The following is a 17,761-nucleotide window of genomic DNA, read 5'->3' on the forward strand; positions in this document are numbered from 1 at the left end:
CACACATATATAAATATATATACATATATATTTTATTTCTTGACATATTAAATAGCCAGACCTGGAAGCAGGTCTCATGAAGGCCAGTGGTTTCACAGCAGTAAAGAGTAAGGGTGTGTTGAGCTCCCTGTCATATGAGAGAAACAAACATCTGTGAATTTAGTTGTCAAAGTAGGAGATATGGCTCCTACTACCCTGGTTCATAATGGAAGAATGTGCTAATTTTCAGGTAGAAAGCAATCATGTACTTTATTATTTCAAGCTTTTATTTTTACTCTTAACCTAGGGTCATCTTTTGTGAACATTTTGTCACACCTGTTCTCTCTTCCTGGCCCCCAAATACATATATGGGTGTTCTTAAGTTTGCTGCTCCTTGGGACTATTAATAATTTGAGACAACATACCTCCCTCCCCGCCCCCTCATTACCAAGGATTGAACACAGGATGCTTAACCACTGAGCCAAATTTCCAGCCCTTTTTAAATGTTTTTATGTAGAGAGAGGGTCTTAAGAAATTACTTGTGGCCTGGTTAAATTGCTGAGGCTGGCTTTGAACCTGCTGTGCTCCTGCCTCAGCCTCCTGAGCCACTGTGATTGTGCAGATAGGTGTTCACCACCAGGACTAGCCCCCATAACTCTTTACCTCCAGATGTGTCTTGGTCTATCTCTTAAGAACATGATTAATTTGTTTTATTTTCTTTATGCAGAACCAAAACACACATTTCAAAGGTGTACCATCCTTCTTAAACCAACTTTACTAATCCATAGTTTACATACGATGAAATGCATATATTTGAAATGTACAACTTCTTGAGTTTGAATACTCATACATGCTTGCGTCACCACCAGTGAATGAAGATGGAGAGCATTCCCATCATCCCCCAAAGAAAATCTATGCAACAAAGTTCTATGTAGCCATTACATGAGCAAAATAAATTTTAATTTATTGCTGTAAAACATATTTCAGGCTTTTTTAAAAAAGGTTAAGACAATACTGGATTATAATGTCACCACTTACATAGCGTATATTTTTTAAGAGGGAAAACCTGGATGATTACCCACCAATGGTTTGACAGTGGTATCTCCAGGGACTGGGAAAACTTGGTGCCTTTTGCTTTCTCTGAAATTCTGGAATTGTATCTTCTAGTATAAACTGGAATTTGTAAGAGGTGTCAGGGAGAGAATATTATAGGTGTAAGCTATGAGAGACTAAGCCCCAAACTCAAGAAAAAACTGTTTTTAAAAAATACAATATTAATTACAATCCAACACCAGAAGCTCTGCCTTAGAATGAGCCTTCAGGTTTTCATAACATTCGATCTTCACTCAATTGCTTTTCAAAATTATACTTTTATTCTTAAAATTGTATTTCTGCAGTGCTGGGGATGAAACCCAGTTCCTCACGCTGCCTGGCAAGTACTCTACCCCTGAGCTACATCACAGCTCTGAAAGGGATGCTATTTTAGCCAACAGACACATAACAAATAAAGCCCCAAATGCAAAATAGTCCAAAGGAGACTGCAGATCATTCCCTTTGCTGCCAACAGGGGGTGGGAGGAAAGAAAAATAATAGTGGAAGCACAAGGGACCCTCTCACATTTCACTCAATGCCTACATTGCCATATCATCCATGGGTCGTGGACAAAGTCCTGGCATATCTTCTTTGGGCCTCAGTTTTCCCTTGCAAACTGTCAAAGGAGCAAGTCTAAAGAATGAGTTTAAATTATTGATATAAGGAGTTTCAAGAACATTTGGGCAGTGCCAGCTAGAATTCTGTAAGGGAACCAAGCCAAGTTGGGTGACACTTTCTGTCTTCAGGGAGGACAACACTGTGGGAATGGCTTCACAGGTCTAACATGGAAAGAGGATTCCAGACCTGGAGCCTCCTCTGCTTAGCTCTAGGGGGTCTGGGGTTGCAGTGGAGGAAAGGAAACTCAGGCAATAATAGGCCGAGGAAGGATGAGGGAGTGGAGGATAAAGCCTGTAGGCCCCTCTTTCCTTTACATATGGTTGATCTTGGAGGGCAGAAAATGGTCCTGGGGAGGGGTGGTGTGTACAAAAAGCTTTTGCCTCAAGATGTCACTTGCTGCCCAGTACCTTTCTCTCTTTCCCTAGGGAATATTGATTAGTTCACACTAGGAGCAAACTGTAAAAGATGTCATTTGAGAGGAGGTGCCTTATCTTCAACTCTGGTGCATTTACAAAAACAAAACAAAAAGCCAAAGGCCAGCAGCCCTCCTCCTCCCTCAGGTGACAGGTACAAAAACTCCAGCTTTGAGGCTCCAGGCTCCAGCCCTGCAGTCAAGCAGGCCCCTCCTGCATGGACTGATCTGACCTTGGACCCAACCCCACTCCACTGTCTCTACTGACTCCTCCTTTTCCCTCTCCAGAGTCAGCTCCTAAGGATCTCTCCACTTTTTTTCAAAGGCTTTCTCCTCCTGGGGCACAAAGACCTCCAAAGACCAGGACAAAGAGATACAAAGACTATTGTGAGAAGCCCTGAACAACAACTGAGGTTCCCCTCCTTGAGTGCAGCCCTCTCCCAACCCACTGCTCTGTGTGTGCAAGTGGAGGGTCAAAGTCCTTCCCCTGGCCACTAGGAAAGCTACCACCTTGGCTCTGCTGCAGGAGTTGATGTGTGGGCACATGTATCTTTCCCTCTGGAGTGGGACAACAATATTCATCATATCAGCAGAGTAACAAGGATCCCCTTTACAAAGCATTCATGTTCCCTCCCTACACCATCCAGGGCCTGCTGTGTGCAGATATCAGTTTCTCAGATATGGCTTCTAATACCAACCTGTCTGAAATGGTGTCCCTGTCATTTTTGCCACCACAAATCTTGTGGACCCAGCACATATTTCTCAAAAGCAATTATCACTGTGTTGAATAATTTCTTTTTGGTTGTCAGTCTGTATCTCTGAAGTATATGATCCTTACATAGAGAGCTTGCCCTGTTGTCACCACTGTATCCCCAGCATCTGGATTAGTTCTAGTATATAATAGGGACTCGATAAATCTGGACTGAATGAATATCTAGATAGATGATTGAATGAACGTGTGTTGGTGTATAACTGTGAGAAACAATTTGATCCCATGTGTGTTCAAGAAATCTATGATTTTAAAATAAAATGAAAAATATAGAGGGCTCACTAGATATAAGATTATTAATCAGACATTATTTGCAATGAAAAAATAAGATACAAAAGGGAACTGGGGATGTAACTCAGTGGTAGAGCATGAGCTAGCGTGCACCAGGCCCTGGGTTCAATCCCAGCAAGAAAAAGAGAGATACATATCAGGACTGGTTATTTCTTATTTTTTTTTCTTTACTGAATATTTGATTGGTAAAAACATTGTTTAAGTGAGTTTGAAATATCATATAAAGTTGCTTATTGATCAGAACAAAGTTTTCAAATGTAAGATTCAAAATAATTCATTTTGTGCTTGTGTGACTATGTAGTCCTGCATACAACACAGGCACAGAAAACAACTGGGGGCCTTAGCGCTGCTACACAGCTCAGCTCCAGGTTCCCCTTCATACTTAAGTCTATGAGCATCTGCCAGTCAAAAGGTTAACCAGAATCCTCCCAGTGGAGATGAAAGGAGGTTTTACATCTCTCTGCTTTTGCTTTAATACATTTTCGTGCCTGATTATTATCCATTCTAATAGGGTAAAATACCCACTATGATGTTTTAAAACCTACAAAATAAAATTTTATTGTAAAATGTCCAGCTGTCCCCCAATCAACTTGAAGCACAATCTGGTCTGGGCACGAGGTCTGGTATGCTCAGCCTTATGGTCACACGGGGGCGCTGCTGCACTGCTCTTGGATCCTCACTGAGCAGCCAAGGGGAGGATTGGGTGTTAACTGGGGATGAAGTTTCTGAGAACCCTGGACTGTACAGGTGTCCAGGTCCTGGATGTGGAGGCTGAAGGAGAGGAGAGCTCAGGAGCCCTTGTGTCCTGCCACAGGTTTCTGTGTCTCCTGTCACCCCTCCCACCAGGATCTGATGTCAACATCCCAGAAAGCTGAAAAGCAGAAATCTTTCCCTCTGCTCTTGTTGCTTTCTAGTGCTCCTTTAATGAAGCAAGGATGAAAGCATTTGCATAATTTTTTTTCAGGAGAGACACACGAAACATTGATGGCATGTTCATCTCTGGCAGGGTCCCTAACGCCTGGGGTCTGGGGACTGAGTAAAATTTCCCTTATACTCCTGTTGGATAGTCTTGAAGGATCTTTCAAAACATTCTACCTGAATATCTCCATCATTTGCAAGACCTTATCTCAAAAATATTTCAGATTGCATGAATGAATAAATGTCCACAGAGACTGACACACTTGCACACACATACGCTCCTCCATGGTTTGTTATATGTCCCTACATAAAGGCTTGTTCTTCAGCACAGTGGTATTGCAGATGCTGTGGACCTTTAAGGGCTGGGGACCAGTGGGAGGTCCTTAGGTCATGGAAGGATTTGGGGGCACGGTCTCCAGTCTCTCTCTGCTGCCTAGCTGGTGATGTAATAGGTTAGCTTTGCACATGCTCACACCATGGCAGGCCACCATCCACTGTCCTCACCAGAACTGAGCTGGTAGAGGCTTTGGACCCTCCCAAACTGTGACCTGAATAAATCTTTTCATGCATAAGTTAGTTGCTTTGTACTTTTTAAATTTATTCTTTTTTTTTTTGTACTAACACTTAAACCCAGTGATACTGTACCACTGAGCTACACCTTCTTAAATTTTAATTTTAAGACAGTGTTTCACTAAGTCACCCATGCTGGCTTTGAACTTTCCATCCTCCTGCTTCAGTCTGCAGAGTAGCTGGGTTTCCAAGCATGCACCACGATTCCAGCTAACACACATATACACTTCAAACTTAATTTCTGTTCAGCATTATATTGTGAATATTTCCCATATTGTTAAGAAATATTAGAGTAAATTATCTCTGAATTACATGACAAAGATAAAAGATTCCAAACTTTGAATATACATAGTACAAAGGTGACTATAGATCATATTAGTTCAATATGGTGTCACATTTGTTAGAGAATGTAAGAAATTATAGTTGTATAATTTTTACTAAAACACTAGAAAATCAATTATTGTGACACTCATTCCAAAGTCAGTGCTCATCTCCTATGAAATGACATTTTTCTTTCAATAACAGTATTGTCATCATACTAAGGAAAATTACCATATTCTGTTAATATGACTTAATGTCAAATAGTATAAAGTTTGCCCAATTACTTCCCACATGCCTTGTGTTTGGGAGCATGATCAGGAGCCCACCGCACTCTCTGAGGATTCTATCTCAACCTGGAGCCCCTGTCTCTGGAGAACAACATCCAGGACAAGAGAAAAGTAGAAACATCTCCTCTACTCTTTATTTTCCAGTTTTTCAAAAATACATTTGTGGAAACACCTTATTTTCTAGGTTTTTAAAACAAAATGACCTCTGCCTTGGGAAAAGCAACTCAATGCCCACCTAATATCCCAGTTTATTATTGGCCACTCAGAACTTGAATGACAGGTATATAAATGGAGCAAACACAAAGGCAGAGATGTACCCTACATTTGAGCCCAGCAGCACTGATTCCCCTTACTAAGGCTGATCCAGATGCTGCCACCTCCCAACATTTAACCTCTCAGAATTAGCTACCAATATGGATCCTGGAGATACCAGTATTCATTTAGATGATCAAGTAGACACCAATAACAAATTGATTACACTGAGCCAGTTGAATCCTGGAAGGGCATGAGGCTCATCCTCCTAGGAATAGACGCTGTGTCAGTTTTTCCTTCCATGACTCAGACGCTCAGCCGGCAAGCACCACTATGAAGGCCATCATGACAAATCCATAGTATCCGAATTGCTCTTAGTTGGTATCTAAACATGACACCTCTCACAGTGAAGCAGGTGAAGCATGGGTCATGACTATGGGACCCACAGGTCATGTCACAGTCTGCTTAAGGATGGTGGGAATCATGGTAAGTCCTGTGAGTTTCATGAGCACCAATCCATTGCCTCACTTCATGGGTTGTAATGTAACTTCCTTGATCAGAAGCAACACCATGTGGAACATCACCATGATGCAGAATGTATTCTGTAACCCACCGCAAAATGTCGGGAAAAAGCATTACCGGCAAGGCACATAAATTGATAGAGAGTAAATATTTATTCCAACAAGAAGACAACATTCCTCCTTCAGTGATGGTAGCTATCCAATATAATTGACTTAACTCCAGATAGCTGCTGATCAGCAAGGGAAATGGTGAAATATTGGGCAATCAGAGTTGACCCTGCTGCTGGCAGATGGACCACAGCCAAAATGGCCTTGACAAATGGAAGTTCCTGTTGCTGTGTTCATGGAAAACATCCAGCCATGGCACCATGACCATGTATATCAGCATCCCATTGGGCAATAGGAGAAGTGTCTGGGAAAAGAAGTTCTGGAATCGACAAAATGATTTATCCTATCCACTTCAGTGTTAAAGTCTTCCTCTACTAAATTTATCCCTTTCCTCAAAGTTCCTTGTCAATGAATTACTATAAAGTTCCTTCCAAGACCTTCACATCCCGCCAATCCATTGGTCAAATGAATTGATATGTAATTGCATATTTGTCCTTTTTCCCCTGGTAGAAAAATTAACAGTTAGGTCTACTGCTTCAACTTCTGCTTGTGGGGAGGGTGCCATTCATTAGGGTTATCCAGGGATAACCCAGGAACAGGATGTAAAGTGGCAGGTGTCCACTTGTGCATGTTGCCTGCATATCATGTACAGCAATCTGTAAATCAGGCCCATGATTTCCCTTTCTCTGTCACCTGGTCATAAGGATATGAGACCAAAGGTACAGAGTGGGAGAGGAGGTAGTAGAGCAGCAATAATAAGCATGGAAATTGGGGTACTTCTTCATGTATTTGACTTCTACCTTCGGAGCCTGCTCAGGCCTGATCTCATACAACACCACTAGCATTTCACAATGGAAACAATGGAGTGCTCCTGTGTACACACAGTGTTACAATTTGATAAATCAGATAAATGTAGTTCATGATGGACAGCTCAGATCATTTGGTAACTTGGTTGTCCAAGGTCAAATGCTCAGTCTCAGTGATAGAGGCTGCTAAGATTTAGTGGAAGGCCAACATCAGTTTCTCAAATGGAAAGAAGTTACCTGTAGAGATATCAGGGCTTTGCTCCAAAATCTTAAGGGGCCTGTGCATCAATTCACATAGTGGGGCTGATCCAGATAACAACCCTATCTGCCACTGGCACAGCAGCCTGCATCTGTTAGAGAATTTTCTATTGTTCTGGGCCCAAGTCCAAACCAAGAGCTTTTCAGTTTACTCAGTTAATGGCCCAGAGTAGCAGTGCCAAATGAAGAATGTCCTGCCTCCAAAATCCACAGGCCCACTAGGCATTGTGCCTCCTTGGTGTTTATAGGAGGAGCCAGATGCAATGACTTTTCCCTCACTTTAGAAGTTCTACCTTGCCATTATTCATACCATTCAACCTCTATTTAATGAGGTGTAACAGGCAAATATCATACTACTTCTCACTCACTAGGTCTAATCAGCATAATGTCATCAACCAATGGAAAATACTGACTTCTTCTGAAAGGGAAAGCAATCAAAACCCTTAGGGGACAGGTGAGGTAGTGTGTGCCTGTAATCCCACCAACTCAGGAAGCTGAGGCAGGAGGATCACAGGTTCAAGATGAACCTGTGAAACAGAGCAAAACTCAATTTCAAGAAAGAAAAGAAGATTCTTATGAAGCAAATAATGACATAGGTCTGAGGAGTTGAAATCTTGTGGAATGAGACAGTGAATGTGCTCTTTTCATGAAAGGGTCTTTCAAAGCAAAGAAGAAAACTTCTCTTCTTTCCAAATCTATATCTGAGGATTTGAAGAGCAAGAAATCAGTGCTGAAAGGCATCCACAGCCACAAAACAAATACCAAGGTTGGGCGTGTGGCTCAGTGGTAGAATGCAGGCTTAGCAAGTGTGAGGCATGAGTTTAATCCCTAGCACCAAGAGAGAAAGGTTCACCCACAACCCCCCTTCCAGGGGACTCCTCAATGATGCTGTGGACATAGCCCAAATATCCTCAGATGGGCATCCCAGGGATAGGGATGGAGCTCAGATGTAGAACACTTGCTAGTAAGAGCAAGGCCTTGGCCCAATCCCCAGGACTTGGGTGAAAGTTGTGCCCGCAGGGAAATAAGCTTCACCACAGTGCAATGAACTTTCTCTGACCCATCAGTCTGTTGTGAGGAAACTAGAAGACCACAACACACTTATGTTCATTGTGGATGTCAAGGCCAACAAGCCCCAGATCAAACAGGCTCTGAAGCAGCTCTATGACACTGATGTGGCCAAGCCCAGTACCCTGATCCAGCCTGGTAGAGAGAAGGCCCATGCTCAATTGCTCCTAACTGTGTTGCTCTGATGTTGCCAACAGAATGGGGATCATCTAAACTACATTCAGCTGGATAATTCTAAACTCTTTTTTTTTACCATAAAGAAAAGAGAGAGGACAGTATGTATTTCTGTCCTTGAGAGCTAAAGACAAACTGCTTCTGGTGGCATGATGGACAGCAATGGAGATAAAGCCATTTTGATTCAGGCATGGTGGCCTACATCTATAATCCCAGCAACTCAGGAAGTTTGAGGCCAGTCTCAACAACTTAGTGAGACCCTGTGTCAAAATAAAAAATAAAGAGAACTGGGCCTGTAACTCATTGGTAAATAGCCCCTGGGTTGAATATTCAGTACCCCTGCTCCCCTCCCCCAAAACAAACAAAAAACCCAGTTGTTTTCTGTTCAGTGCTGCATATCAGGTACCAGAGGAAGTGTTATTTTGCTCAAGCAATAAACCTCATCTGACACAGCAGGTGCAATTGGAACTGCCCCTGCTTACGTTTACTAGAATCTACTGGGATTCTCCAGATCCCCCTGCTCTTCAGCACAGGTCAAACAGGTGAACTGAATGGGGTTGGTGTAGCCATCACCACCCCTGTACTTTTTTGGTTTTTGTAGGTGACACTAATCTCTGTAGTTATCCAGGAGAGCAGTATTATTTGCCTAGGTAGAGGCAGTTCTAGCAGTTTCTGCTTGGACACAACAACAGCCACAACAGCCCCCACTTCAACATAAATAAATCAACCTGGAGACCATGCCTGTTGCTGAGAAGACTTACTCCATTTTTCAAGTTTCTGAACCCTCTGGATCCAGTGTGAGAAGAACCTGACATAAAACTCCATTGATTTTCCTGACCTCCATAAGTTCCTGTTCTGACTGGAAATCATTATTTGATTTCTCTGGGAATGTCAATTTAGAATCAGTGTCCAACAGTAATAAAATATTTGATTATTTTCTTTTCCCCAATGTACATTTTCTCATATAACAGCACACAGGGTCCTTGGAGGGAGGCTGGAAGTAAGATGAACTGTTAAAATTTTCAGCAGTGCACTGGGATCCCTCCTCAGGGAAGCTGACCTCCCTTCATTCCAGGGGTTCTGTCTGAGTCTGTAAACTGGCTCAAGTCTGGCACATGATGGAGGGACTGTGTCTTATGTTTTTGATTCAAGGTGGACATGTGTTAATTTCTCCCAGAAATGTTTAGCTTATCCACCTGAAGAAATGAGTAGACTTTCTATCTGTTTCACTGTAGGAATATCAGAATGAGCGAGCCAATGCCAACAGTGCACAAGTCACACTCTGACTATTGCTTTGACTGGTGTCCATTACTGAAGCCACATTCACCTTAAGGCCTTTGGCTCCTGAGTGCCACCACTTGTCTACCTTGGAATCCAGGTATGCTCGGTATATTTAAGCTTTCACATTCAGGGACTGCAGTTTGTACTCTGAACTTCTGGCCTCATGGAAGCAGAGGAAATCACAAATACTCTAAAATTCCACTTACAAAGTGTCTAAAGCAGACACACTCTTAGAATCTGCAAACAGAATACTGATTACCAGGGGTAGAGAAGGTGGGGTGGTTCTGCTTAAATGACAGAGTTTCTTTTTCTCAATATGGACAATTTCTGAAGATCTAATATATGCCCTGTGCTTATAGATTAACAGTATGGTATTATATATTTAAATGTGACTTTAATGATGGGTGCAGTGGTGCACACCGGTAATCCCAGTAACTTGGAATGCTATGGCAGAGGATTGCAAGTTCAAAGCCAACCTCAACATCTTAAGGAGATCCTGTTTCAAACAAAAACAAATCAAAAAGACTATGGATATAGCTCAGTGGTAAAGCATCCCTGAGTTGAATCCCTACTAGCCAGTACCCACCACAAAATCATTTCAATGATTAATTTGGAGGTTTTTGTTTTTGTTTTTTTGTTTTTTGTTTTTTTGCTACAATCAAATAGTTAGTCCTATTAATTTAGTTGTGTGTGTGCGCGCACATGTGCATGCATGCTTGCTTCTGGGGATGGAGCCCAGGGATGTTCTCTCTGATTATATCCCGAGCCCACCACACTCCCTTGTCTTTGAGAGAGAATTACACTAAATTTCCCAGGCTGGACTCAAAATTGTGATCCTCCTGCTCCAACTTCCCAAGTAGCCATGATGGTGGTTACACTCCAAGTACAGATGACTAGACCACATGCAAGTATGTCAGAAGGGCCCAGAATGGATATATATTTCCAACAAGATAAAATTTAAAATAAAATAAGAAACAAATAAAACTTAACAAAGTCAGAACTTTTTGAGTCATACAAATAGCAACATTACCAAAGTGAAATTAATGAGTCTCACAGAAAAAAATCAAAAGAAAAACAAAGTTGAGTATTAACTCCAAGGACTGTTATACTAGGAGTGAAGTGGTATACTGGAAGTGGAAAATTTGGAAGTTTATACATGAGAGTAAGTGTCATGGAAACAGAAACAGAACGACTGAGCTGAACATAATTTATGTATATAAACATCAGAAGATGGGGGGAGGGCAGGAGTGAGAGAGAACAGTAACTATTGACTTCTGTCTCAGCCATGGGGCACTGCAACAGAGCCTGCACAGAAGGGCAGCAGCCTTAACAAAGGCCTTGTATTTGGAGATACTGAGGTAAAAGGCAAGGGCTATGGATGCAAGTCAGTGAGAGAACATTGCCTGGCATGTGTGAGCCCTGAGTTCCATTTCCAGTACCAACAAAAAAGATGAAGTAAAAGTGAAAGGAGTCAGCTAAAACATTGAAAGTGGTAGCACCTAAGAAGATCAAAAATCAAGAAGAGACAAGAGGGCCCTTATTTTTCATGAAAAATCTTATGTAAATAGTTGACTCTTTAAATTAGAAAAAACTAACTTGAATTAAAAATTATAAAAGTTCATACAAAATGAAAACTCAGGATAATAAACAATGCTTCAGGATAACCAAATGCATTATGTAAATACTTAAATGTATAATATGTCTAAATAAAAAAATGAAAGATGATGTCAATAACCACATCTGTGGATAAAGAGTGTGTGAGTATCCTGGTGTGGTGCACACACCTGCAATCCCAGCTACTCAGGAGGCTGAGTTGGATAGAAAGTGTGAGACCAATCTGGGCAATTTACTGTGAAAAGGGATGAGGATGTAGTTCAGTGGTAGAGTGCTGTTCTAGCCTTGGCTTCAATCTTCAATTCCACCAAATTAAAAAAAAAAAAATGCATAAGTGAATTCAATACCCAGTTTCCTGATTGTTCCCCTACACAGGGAGGGAGGGATCAGGACACAAACTAGGTCCTTCACCAGGCTCTTGCTTCCAGTTGTGCCCTGAATATACTCTTACTGTAGATTCAGGGCACCCACCCCTAATCAGTCTCTGGGTCAGGTGCCTCTGGACACTCCAAGACCAGAAGTCAGGAAGGACCAAGATGCAGGGTGGAGTATCTCCCTCCCTAACATTCCACCTGCTTCAGTCTAGAACCATGGTGGCAGATGCTGGTGTCTGATTCACATACATTCTTGATCACTTACTCTAATCATCTCAGGCCATAAGCACCTGGCAGTCAGTCATCCTTTCCACAGGCAGACTGACCCCTATTGCTCAGCACCAGGACACCCCAAAGTTCCATCACTGTGCCAACCACTGATGTGACACTACAGCTCTGCTTCATCACCTAAGGCTCCAAATCTTCAGGGTAGATGGGCCCCACAGCATAACCCTGGAAGTTTGGCCCCAGCTGCATGGTGCCTTTGTGGTTCCTGTCACCATCTGCTGCTGATCCAGGACTTGTGAGCTCCTAAGCTCTGGAAGAGGGGAGAAGTCAGTTCAATTGGCTGCAGAATATGACTTTATATGCCTCAGGACCTCTTTCTGTATCCTCAGTCCCTCCAAAATCACATTCAGACTGTGAGTGTAGAAAACGCCCCCACTTCTCATTTTCACCAGTCCCCTCTCCTAAATCTATCAGCAGCATCACCTGCCTCTGCTTCTACCATGTACCACACAAGGGAGTGAAAGACCAAAGGAGTAAGTGAGAAGATCCCTAAGTGAAGCCACTCCTCTCACACCCAACCATTCCTGACAGGTAAGGGCCTGCCAGAGAAAGCAGCTCTTATTCCTGCCAATCTTGGACACAGGGTTCACACACAGGCCTTTACCTCCTTAGTATCCAAGCCTCCTCTGTTGCAGAGGCAGGTTATCCAGCAGGGCCTGCTCCAGCTTAAGATCAGCATCTCTTCTTTTCAGCCCTGAGCCAGCAACTTCTAACTGTAAAACCCAAAGGCACCAGCAGGCCCTGCCTGGAAAAACAGGTCTGCAACCTGGTCTGTTGCTCACCTGACCTGGAGCAGCCCATTCAGAGCAAATGCAGAATCCCTGACTCTCAACACTTGTCCAGGTCTCCAATCTGTACTTTGCCATCCTGGGGCATGCACTGTTCACCTGCCCCAGGAAAACAGCCACTTCCTAAGAGCTCCTGCTTCCTGAGACTGCCTCATCTTCCCCCACCCCTGAAACCCTAGCAAGAACTCACACTGGCCACAACCAACCCTAGGAGTATAGCTCAGTGGTAGAGTGTCCCTGGGTAAATCCCCAGCACTTCTAAAAGAACAACAACAACAAAAAAAAAAAAAAAAAAAAAAAAAAAAAGCTAAGAATGGAAACATTTTTATTGGGTGTGAACATTTAGAGCAGAAATTTGAAAATGTGAACACCTGATTTTTACTCTTCCCAACAAATGTCCAGGGAAATTGCAGGCAACTATTCTTCCCCACAAAGAACCAGAACTAGCATTCACCCTATGGCAGAGGCTGCAGGTGAGAGCAAGAGAGTCACCTGGACAGCTCCTGCTGTGGGGTAGTCTTCCAGGCCCAAGGGGACAGTCAACACTGAAACAAGGTTCAAGGATGAGAAACCACCCACCTCCCCAACTTCTAGCCACCCAGGAAGGGCAGAAACAACAGAAAGATCATCCACACCAGTAACGGTTCATGCTTCAACTTGATTCCCTGCTAAAATAATAACTTCCTGTTTTGTCTTTTCCTGACCCCTCAAGCAACTTGACAGACAATGGGAGAATGATTTTGAACATTCCTTACTCCAAATGCACAGGGGACTGACAATCTTAAAGGGGGAGAATGTTCCATGGTGGGCATGGGTGAGGAGAGGCCATAAAGCACAGACCCAACACCAGAACACACACTGCCCACGGGGACTGTGCTCCTGTGGCTGGACAGGAAAACCCCAAGTGTCATGGTCACTTTTCACTGCTGTGACAAATTCCCTGAGGTAAAACACTTAGTAGGAAACATTTACATTGGCTCAAGTTTCAGCAATTTCAACCTATGGTCATTTGTCCCAATTCTTATGGGCCTGTGATGAAGCAGAAAATCCTTGTGGGCAGGGCATGGCAGAGTGACACTCTTCACCTCATGGTGGCCAGGAGTTAGAGAAAGAAGGAGCCAAGAGCCTGGGACAAGATACATCCTTCAAAGGCATGCCTCTTCCAACTAGGCCCCCACCTCCTGAAAGTTTCCACACCTTCCAACATCTGGGACCAAGCCTGCAACTCATGAGGCTTTGGAGTATACTCTACATGGAAACAATAACACCAGGTAGGATAAAAACAGGGACCACAGCCACCCCACAGCTGTGGGTCTCTCTGAGGCATCTGCTTTTTCCTTCTAGTATAACATCTGTGAAGACACTCCGGATGGAGAAGCACTGCAGTGGGACCAGGAAAAGAGCACAGGCCCTAGTGACCCAGTGGACACACGCAGGAGACATCCCTGAGGATTAACTAGAGATGCAGATAAGGTAGAAGATAACTAAGTATGCTGAAGACCACCAGGCCTGCTCTACATGGGCCTCTGAGGGGCAATACAGACAGGGCACTGGCACCACAGGCCTCAGGGGGCTTTTTATTGCTCTGCTCGTAACAGGTGGAGAGACTAAAAAGATGGAGGCAGACAGGAAGGAACTAGAAGCTTCTGGGATGATTCTAACATTTCTAAACTATGCAATCAAACAACCTTTTAGTGTGTCTGCTTGACACTGTGATAATCTAGCCCACACCAATCAGTCACCATTCTGAATGCAGCTCCTAGTCAAGCCCAAAAACCTGACACAGACAGAGATCAGGACAGGGACAGTGCAGAAGCCACAGCCACACTGCTGCTCACTCCTAACCCTGTGATAAGAAGACAGTGCAGCTGGACCTTGGAGGAAGTTTACAGCCCTGGTGTTTGGCAGAACTAAAGCGAGTAGCTGGAGACCTGGCTGCCATTCCCTCACAAATACACAAACCTCTATCCCTGTTCCAGAAGACTGGTCACTTCCACTGTGCTCCGTGCAGCGGGAGGCAAAAGGGACCCTACTACCCAGAACAACTCTGCCACCTCCATCCACTCCCAACTTTTCTCACCTGAACGCTTTGTAGCTGATGTTCTCTACCCTTGTTGCCCCAAAGGACACAAAGAAGAAGAATGACAGCATCAACAGCAGCATCAGCAGCCAGAAAGGCTGCCTTCGGCTGTGAAGTGGTAGGGGTGCCCCTGAGAGGACACATTGCAGACTGGGTTCCAGAGCCTCTAGACTTCTTCCCTCTCACCACCCTGGTTACTGGCCTCCCCAGTTGGGAACCCTTGCTGGGACACCCAGGCTCACAATGGGGCACAGGGCTAGTGACGTCTTACCTGCCATGTCCCACATGGTGAACCTCAGCTCCTGTCCTTGAGGAATCCTGGTGGACACACAGGTCTGGTAGGTCCCATTACCACATGGCAAGACACCCACAGACTGCTGTGTCTCCTGGCTCAGGGGTTCCCTGTTCTAAAGCCAGGTCAGTGAGTTATTCTGGGGATACAAGACAAAAGCCCACCATGTCATGTTGATGGTGTCCTCCAAGGCCTCACCACAGGTCAGTCACTGTTGGGGACACTGGAGAAGAAAAAGCAGAACCATGTGACAAGCAGTCAGTCATGTGTCCAAGCCTCACATCCCTTTAAGACAGGGAACAGGACAGGGAACAGACACTCTTGTGTCTCTGGGCAAAGTCCTCATTGACAAATCAGTTCTTAGCATAGGGCCTCTGTCTTCTGACGGGCAAGATGATGGGTCTCAGGTTCGTGGCCTCGTATTCTCACTTTCACATGTTGATGTTGAGGAGGGGGTGTTACAGGGACTCCTTGTTTGTGAGGCCACAGAAGGTCTGCATGATAAGCAGCTTGCCAGGCAGGTGGGCAGAAAAGGGTTCAACTCCTGCCTAACCCCAGTAGCCTTAGGCTCATGGTGTTTCCTGGTTATGGCGAAGGCAGTTCATATGTTGCCACATCCTCCTGTCTTTATTGAGTGGTTTAACAGGACAGGGAAATCAGAATACATCACACTCACAGAGAACACATGTGTCCCCTAGTACAGAGAATCCCCTGGTTCCAGGCTCCAGAACAATGGGGTCTGGGGTACCTATTGTCTCATTGAGGCTACCCAGGAGTTCAGCTATCTCTGTAGTCTGTCTGTGCTAGTGGGCACAGAAAACCTTGCTTTGACTATCATCTGATTCCCGGTACTTCTGGATTTTTCTGGATTTCTGAACTGAGAAAGGGTACACTGTCCAGCTACAAGTCTCATAGTTAAAGGAAAGGAAGGGCTCCTCATTACAGTAGAAACTCCAGAAGCCCCTGGTATGGTTGTCCTTTTGCATCTCTGCTGCGTCTATTTCCTGCCATTCCGACACTTGACATGGTCTGTTGGAGTAGAGGATCCGACACTTGACACAGTTCTGTTGATCGTCCTCCCTCTTGGGGGCCATAGGCGTGACATGTCTCTGTGTAGTTGCTTTTTAATATTAATGATCGATATATCATTTAGAAACTTATTGGAAAAACATTGGGAAGGTTTTACTGTATTGGGACACAAAATAGTGCATAATAAAAATTTGGCAGTAGTACATAGATAAAATATATGAAAATAAACAATTGTAGCTGTGCTCAAGTTAAAAGGAGCCTGTGATTGCTTTAGTATAATAATAGATGGATAAAGAGGCATTCCTCTGAGCTTGGATGTGGTGTTTAGCCTTTGTTGCTTTCCTAGTTTCAATAGTTGATTCTAGAGATACTTTACATAATAAAAACATTTAGGTTAGTCATAAATATAATTTGTGCTTTTCCTATGTTTAGTCTAATTCTTTAAGAATCCGAATAAGATTGTAGTCCGCCATTATATGAAATTAGAATAGACTAAATATTAATTATAAGTTGATTTCTTTGCCTTTTAATAATAGTAAAAACTTTTCACTGTTAAACACTGGAGTTCATGGTGGGGGTGGTTTCTCAGAAAATCTAGTGATGTGTTTGTTCTGAAGGTTGAAGGCTGGCAGATCATGGTGCCCTCAGTTTAGCTGGGAGACAAGTTGGTTTTAATCAAGCCAGGAAATAAGGTTGTTTTGGTCTGGGTTGTCACATAGAGAGAATGTATAGTTTGAGAAGAAGCATAGATTGTACTTTTGAAGGTTTTTCTTGTTTTAAACTAACCCAAAATGATATAATCATTACTAAAGAAAAATATCTATAAAAAGACTGACAGAAAAAATAAAGACAGATTCAGCCTCAGAACACTGGGTGTCTCTGTGCTGTTTCTCCACCCCGCCAACGCCTCCCATCCACCGAGGACCCCCGATCCTTGCTAGGGCTGGACCCCGGCACATCTCACAGCTTCAAGTCTCCTGGAGTGAATGAGACCCTGCTCTGACCAAAAGGAAATGATAAATATTTGAGCTCATGGATATGCCAATTACTCCAAATTGTTTATTTTAAAATGCATTCATCAAATTGCATCTCATAAATAAATACAACACTTCATCGACAGGCCAAATTTTTGGAGAAAACAAATCAAATCAAACATCATCCAAAAAAAGTTGGGGCTCTTGAAAATTTGGGTGAGGGACAGCAGCAGCAGTGGACAAAATTCCTTGTAGCCAATGGCCCCTAAGATTGGAGAAAAGACCTGTGGTGGGAGAGGCAGGGGCTCAAGCGTGCAGAGAGCCTAAAAATGAATCAGAGAACTACACACAGCAGATGAGGGAGGCGGTGGGGAGGCCAACAAGGCTGAGGGACAAGGAGATGTGAGGAGCAGGCATGGAGAAATCTGGGGAGAACACAGGCATATTAGAAAATTAGAGATCGCATTAGTGTGTGAGGAATAAAAGACAGGACAGGAACCACAGGGAGCAGAAGCCCAGAGGACAATGTGGGTGGAAATGAGAAGTTACAGGAAGAAGCCCTTGGCCCAGCAGTCTTCAGCTGCTCACCTCCCTGTC

At 43.6% G+C, this 17,761-nt stretch overlaps 1 pseudogene across 1 annotated transcript in view; it reads left to right on the top strand.

The window, feature by feature from the left end:
• Nucleotides 1–17,761, top strand: part of LOC306666960 (trimeric intracellular cation channel type B-like) — a 58,698-nt pseudogene that overhangs the window by 8,251 nt on the left and 32,686 nt on the right. The window lies entirely within an intron of this gene.

The sequence above is a fragment of the Sciurus vulgaris genome (genome assembly GCF_902686455.1).
Source record: "Sciurus vulgaris genome assembly, chromosome: 7".
NCBI lineage: Eukaryota > Metazoa > Chordata > Mammalia > Rodentia > Sciuridae > Sciurus > Sciurus vulgaris.